The 7,004-nt window shown below is 32.0% G+C and overlaps 1 protein-coding gene across 1 annotated transcript in view; it reads right to left on the reverse strand.

The window, feature by feature from the left end:
• LOC149908838 (uncharacterized) overlaps positions 1–6,458 on the reverse strand; it is a 76,412-nt gene extending 69,954 nt beyond the window's left edge. Inside the window, exon 1 of the mRNA XM_090120411.1 lies at positions 6,302–6,458. The gene's annotated coding sequence lies outside the window, so the exon portion shown is untranslated. The remainder of the gene's footprint in view (positions 1–6,301) is intronic.
• Positions 6,459–7,004: the final 546 nt, after the last annotated feature.

Consider the following 7,004-nt stretch of genomic DNA (forward strand, 5'->3'; position numbering starts at 1 on the left):
AATTGTTTGATTGTTGATGTTTTTTTTTATTCGTAGTAGTGTTGGTATGTCAATAATAACTTTTCTTTATATAAAATAAATAATTGAACATATTCGCGAAGTGCAAAATGAAGATCATTGGTTAGGGAGCCAGGTGCAAATTGGGTTCATTATTTCCTCTCAAGAGATAATTCGTCAGAAGCATCAGAGTATAGTATTATAAAGCCTCGTGAACGTCAGCTGGCGCTCGGTTGGGGGGGTGAGCGGTTGTAGCCTCCCACGCACGTAGGAAAAAAAAATACATTCATTCATTTCCTCTCAGCTAAAAATTTGTCAAATTGTAGCTAACCCAATATCTCAACGAAAAAAAATAATCAGCTGGTTACAACGTGGTGTATTGTACGTCAGCTGGTGTCTCGAACATGAAAAAAGAACAATTATTTTCCGTGATTTCCTCTCAAACAAAAATTTACCTGATGATAGCTTATATGTAACTGTGGATAAATATATAAGTCAGCTGGCTGTATCTTGGTGGAAAAACCGTCAGCTGATACTTTGAAAGTTATTACATAGGAGTTAGACAGAAGCATCTATTGCCAATTTATATGCATCAGCTGACTAGGTTTTCCTCAACTTATTGCTAGCTGATTTTTTAACCGACTTCAAAAAAAAGGAGGAGGTTATCAATTCGGCCGGTATGTTTTTTTTATGTATGTTCAAACAAACAAACTCAAACATTCATTTATTCAATTAGACTACTATTTAGTAGCACTTTCGAATCGTCATTACATAGTATTTTTAACATTTACCACCGATTCGGAAAGCAGTATCTATGGAGAAGAATCGGCAAGAAACTTCATAGTTGCTCTTTTAAAATATAATGTCAATAAATTTACATAATATGTAACTTATATCTACCTAACTACATAATATGCCAAAGAACTGTCCTGTGGTTTTTACGCGACAACCCTCCATGGGTCTTTATCGTCCATATATTCCTGAATACTGTAGTACGCTCTCTGAACTAGTACATTTTTTATGTAAGTTTTAAATTTAGAACTTTAATATTGTGAGGAATTCTATTGTATAAGCGTATACCTTGACCCATAAATGAATTTTTAACTTTAGCTAATCGGAAAAATGGCATTTCAATTCTATTCTTGTTCCTTGTGCCATAATCGTGTCTAAGTCAGAGCTTTTGTGTACATGCAAGATATTATTAAATATATACTGTGATGGTACAGTAAGGATACCAGTATTCTTAAAATGATCTCTTAGTGAGTCCCGAGCACGTAAATTATATATAGAGCGAATGGCTCTTTTCTGTAAGATAAAAATAGTTTCTATATCTGCAGCCCTGCCCCACAGTAGAATTCCATAGGACATAATGCTATGAAAGTAGCTGAAATAAACCAATCTAGCCGTATCTTCATCGGTGAGATGCCTTATTTTTCGGACTGCATATGCAGCAGAACTGAGCTTACCTGCAGCGGTGTTGACATGGGCTCCCCACTGTAGTTTCTCGTCCAAACCGTTCACCGATTACTCCGAGGTTTCTGAAACGATTGACGTGATTCTTTTTTTTTTGTTTGATGCGGAATGGTGTCGAATTGGTCCCATAAAAATTCGGATTCGGATTTATTCGGATAGGCCCAGTAGTTTTTATTTTATGAACATTTTTGTCTAATCTAGATGACTTAATTGAAATGAAGCAAGTAAAGTTGATTCACTTCCTGAAACCGATTGAGCTGAAATTTTGTATACGTATGTAAATTGGATAGCGATGAAACATTATCATGATATAGAGCTGATTTGATGATGGAATCGGAAGGTGGCCATAGGAACTCGGTAATATATTGACTCAACTTTAGGTATCGAGTTTGGGCTCGTTGGATTCGTGTTGAAAAATACACTAAAAAGTATTAAATAAAAATAACTACGTTAATCATTGATCTTTTTTAGACGATTAAATCCGTACATATGGCAAACAAACTCTTCATTTAACATTTATTAACATTTACGAGAAATTATTTCAATCTGACTTTATGTTGACGTCCTGCAAAACTTACATCGTTGGTATATAACGACTCTGATAATGAATCGGAAAGAGAGGAAAGTGACTCAAGCCAGAGCGAAAACGAATAAATCATATTGTTCTCATTATCATGTTTTATCAAGTTTATATAATAAATATTATTTATCGAGTAACTAGTTCATTTATTGCTAATTGATTATTTAATTATTTAAATATATAAAATTATTTGATTTCATACTTATTCGTTTCAAAAATATTGATACTGAATGTTTATTTCAACTTAACTCTTATATTGAAGCGCAATGTCGAATAATTAAAGATACGTCATTTCCTCTCAGATGAAAATTTGTGAGCTGATTGTTAATATACTGATGCGATAAATAAAAAAAATCAGCTAGCAATAAGTTGAGGAAAACCTAGTCAGCTGATGCATATAAATTGGCAATAGATGCTTCTGTCTAACTCCTATGTAATAACTTTCAAAGTATCAGCTGACGGTTTTTCCACCAAGATACAGCCAGCTGACTTCTATATTTATCCACAGTTACATATAAGCTATCATCAGGTAAATTTTTGTTTGAGAGGAAATCACGGAAAATAATTGTTCTTTTTTCATGTTCGAGACACCAGCTGACGTTTAATACACCACGTTGTAACCAGCTGATTATTTTTTTTCGTTGAGATATTGGGTTAGCTACAATTTGACAAATTTTTAGCTGAGAGGAAATGACTGAATATATTTTTTTTTCCTACGTGCGTGGGAGGCTACAGCCGCTCATCCCCCCAACCGAGCTCCAGCTGACGTTCACGAGGCTTCATAATACTATACTTTGATGCATTTTACAAATTACCGCTTGAGAGGAACTTGGTCATAAAATCTGCTGCTGGCTCCCTAACTACATTGTACGAGCGTTGATTTTTGGTTGAAGTCAGCTTTTTCGCGAAACTTGGCACTCGTCCAACTTGAACTGTCTTTTGTGTGTCTGTTTGGTTAGTTCCACAATGCAGCCTTTACTGAATTCATTGAATAGCTGTTATCCAAAATCTTTGTATCAAGCATAGATAAATATTTTATAAAACATATTAATATGTTATTTATTATGATTTTTAACGTCTACATTGTAGATGTAGAGTTTGTAATATGGTTTTAACACATTTTACCAATTGTTTGTTATTCGTTGTTTTTATTTCGTAAATTAACAAATAAACAATAAAATATTTGCAAATACAAGGATTTATTAATCTTTTTTTTTAATAAGTATTTAAAAAAAATGTCATTTGTATCGACAGTTATGGTTCAGTCACTATTTTATATTTGCTCATCCGGGTCAACACGTTGGATGCTTTTTCCTTCGGGAAAATGTCTCTTGGCAACGGAAACCAAAACCTGTTCGAGAGAAAATAAATGAATTGCACAGAATTTTGTAATGTGATTAATAATAAGAATTTATTACCACAATCGATTAAAGGCACTTTGCACTTTCAGTAAATTTGCTTGAAATAAAATAGAGACGGATAAACCTGTCCTGTCAATATCTCAATTTAATTGAGAAAACAATCATCTTAATACCAATTGAGCTTTATAATGGAGTTTTCAAGACACTGTATTAAAAAAAGACATATTTGATGAAAAAGGTCACAAATATAAAGCCTTTCCTTGAAATCGTTTAAAACATTCGACTTTTTTAAAAATGTTTTATCGATGGTAGAAAAGTTTTTTGTTCAAAAATCGATCGTTCGCAAACGAAAGCGTGCTTTTGCACTGCACTATATAAATATATATAGTGTAGTGATAAAATTATCTCAAACCGGTTTCATGACCTTGTCCTTTGAATTATAATTCTTAGCAATGACACCTTAATCCATATAGATTAGAATTTATCCTGATATCTATCCTACATTATTCAGTTTATTATGCTCTACATCTACAATATGTTCTATTATCTACAATACAATATCTAATTTGGAGGTTTGGATACGTATGTAAAAACTTTTGTTACTGTATAACTGGCAAAACAGCTGAGCAGATTTTTGGAAATTTTGCAGTATTGTACCAGAATCTATACCTACTTATTATTATTATAAAGCTGAAGAGCTTGCCTGTTTGTTTGTTTGAACGCGCTAATCTCACGAACTACTGCTAACTAGGCTAATATGGCTTTTAATTAGTTAGAATTGAGAATAAGTTATTTTATTGTTATGTGATAGGAATAGATCAGTTTAATGCCTATTTACTCTCTGTAAATGAATGACAATTCAAGTTTTAAACTAAAACGAGGAAGTATGGCTCATACATGTTTATATTAATCTCATAATTTTTTATGAGAAAAGCATTCAGATATCCTGCCAATTAGCATATATTATTTTGTGCTATAGCTTACAATACAAGTGTCTGTCTACAATTCCCTTGAAAACGAAGCGACGCAAATATGCTAGATAAACAAAACAGCTTTGTTATGAAGTTTCCAAGCGACGTATCAAAAATCAATTGTAACTATTTACACAGGAGGATAGTGAAGTATTCGTTCCCCATAACTTCCGCACTGGGGGCCATCTAATCTATACAGAACAGCGATAATCACCATATTGTTCCCGTTATTTCAACACGGTTACGCACCGTGGTCACGGGTCATATTCAGGTACTTTTGAGTTATTTTAGAATATTTGTATGCAGTTGCAACGAGCATTTGTCTACTTTTCATACTAACTTTGATGTAACTCTTTGTGATGATGTACTGATTACAATCAAAATATAATGCAGTTGATCTACGAATTACACACTAGCTTTTATAACTGTTATATATATAACTGTTATATAATAATTTGATACAAGATTTTTTAATATTGTTGCATCTATAGATTTATTTCATACAAAAATAAACAAGGAATCAAAATTTACTTTGATTGATTTTATTATTCTAAATATTGTTGTTAAATGTTCTTGTATGTTTTTCAATAACAGTTGTTTTGAAAAGTTTCAGTTAAAATTATAAAATTCGACAAGAGTTAGACATTGTAGCCAACAATCTTACCAAATTAACATTCCAAAAATAATTTGAGGAACGATCTCAATTAGAATAAGAAAAGACGGAAAGACGAAAGGGTAAGGAAATGCGTAGTACTTATTTACCTATTTATTTTTTTAAAACTCAAACATCTATTTATTCAGTTAAACTTCTTTTAGAAGCACTTTCGAATCATCGTTACATATTTTTAACATTTACCACCGATTCGGAAAGCAGTATCTATGGAGAAGAACCGGCAAGTTTATTTAGATAAGTACCTATATGTTATTGATTTTATTTTACATAAAAATCTTCATATTAAGTAGCGTAGGTATATACTGATTTGCTACTGGGACGTATCGCAATTAGATTTCCATTGTAAAGCAGGAGTAATTAAATAAAAGGAAGGCATTAGGAGGCACGATTTAACCGACCGTTCATTACCCGATCCGTCTCGATCGTATACATAATAATCTGTACTGAATATTTCATATTAAATTACGAGCTTTTCCTGAATTTGGGATTAGATTAATTTTGTTTATCTTTGAAAATGCTACAGATTATCAAAACAAATCACTACCTAATACTATTATAATATCTGTGCTATACTTAACTAAGATAGGTAATTAATTTAATATTAATTGTAGGTATTTAATTGTACTAGTGAATATATATTTATTTTTAAGGTATCATGTCTGGAACGTTTTGTTCTATTCAATGTGCGTGAAATAGTTAATTAATTAATTAACAATTTACTGATTATTGTGACAATAAAAGGAAATGTTTATACGAATTGTGCGATGACAAAAGTAAATTAATTAACTCTGACGTCGATTTATTAAGTCCTAATGTTTCTCTCAGTATTTGTGTTGAATAGAAACAAAACATCGGTCCTCTTTGAGACCCATAAATGGCATGGTATTGTAGTTTTTGTTGTTTTAGCTTTACTTTTCATGGCTTTTATTGTACCTCTACGTGTTGTAAATATTTTATGTATGTATGTTAATAACATGATTGTGTAAGTATTTAATTTGTCTTCTAATACAAATTAATAGAAATAATATTGCAATCTTCGCGCAAACAATCATAATGCTAATTGATCTAGGTATGTGCCCATTTTAAATTTATTTATACATATAATAAAGCAACGACATTCAGCATGATTTGTAGCATTTCAATTGTCATTTAAAAAAAATCTAAATTATTTTGAATCACTGTCACTTCAACAATTAAAAAACTATTGAAATTACCGCACTTAATTATGTAAAAAAATGTAACTTACTCATCACACAAAATCCTTGCTAGAACAATACAGTCCACACACAAGACACACACATTATCCAAAAAAACAGTGTTCAAAAACTCCGAACTCCGTAAAAGTTTATATCGCGATCGTGAATATAACTCGCTGACGCGGTACAGTCGTGCGCAAAAGGCGAGACGCGACGGCGGAATGACTTTGTTACGGGAGCTTCCAGGCTACAGCCGCGGCGCGATTTTCGCCCCTATATCTGATACAGCCTGTCATAGCTTTCATTTTAACTTTTATCCCTTTAAAGTTATGACGAAACTTATTTGATATTGTTTTCAGTGGCTTTAAATTGGACAAGTCTGATTTTGCGCTGCAAGCTATTTTAGAATTATTAACTCGTAATTGGCAGCATCGCATTCCTTTAGACTATATTTTATTTGAAATATTTTCAAATCGTCATAAATAGATTGTGTAAGCTTGTGAAAATATTGGTATTACATATTATATCGAAATATTGAAATATAATTATCCAGATAAAGCTTTTAAAGTAATCAATGTCAGGAAGTATAATTTATTGTTGACCCGGTCGGGAATATTTAATAAAACAACGTATTAAACTTGTAAACCGTAACTTTGCAGTTTCTCAGTATTTGCGTGTATTTTCAGCATCACTGACGTAAAAGAAAAAAAGATCAGGCGAAGGCGGTGACTTCATTAAAGTTTATTTTGTTAT

Source organism: Colias eurytheme, chromosome 4 (genome assembly GCF_061535395.1).
Source record: "Colias eurytheme isolate Ceu_HAF_F1 chromosome 4, ilColEury1 Martin Lab GWU primary, whole genome shotgun sequence".
NCBI lineage: Eukaryota > Metazoa > Arthropoda > Insecta > Lepidoptera > Pieridae > Colias > Colias eurytheme.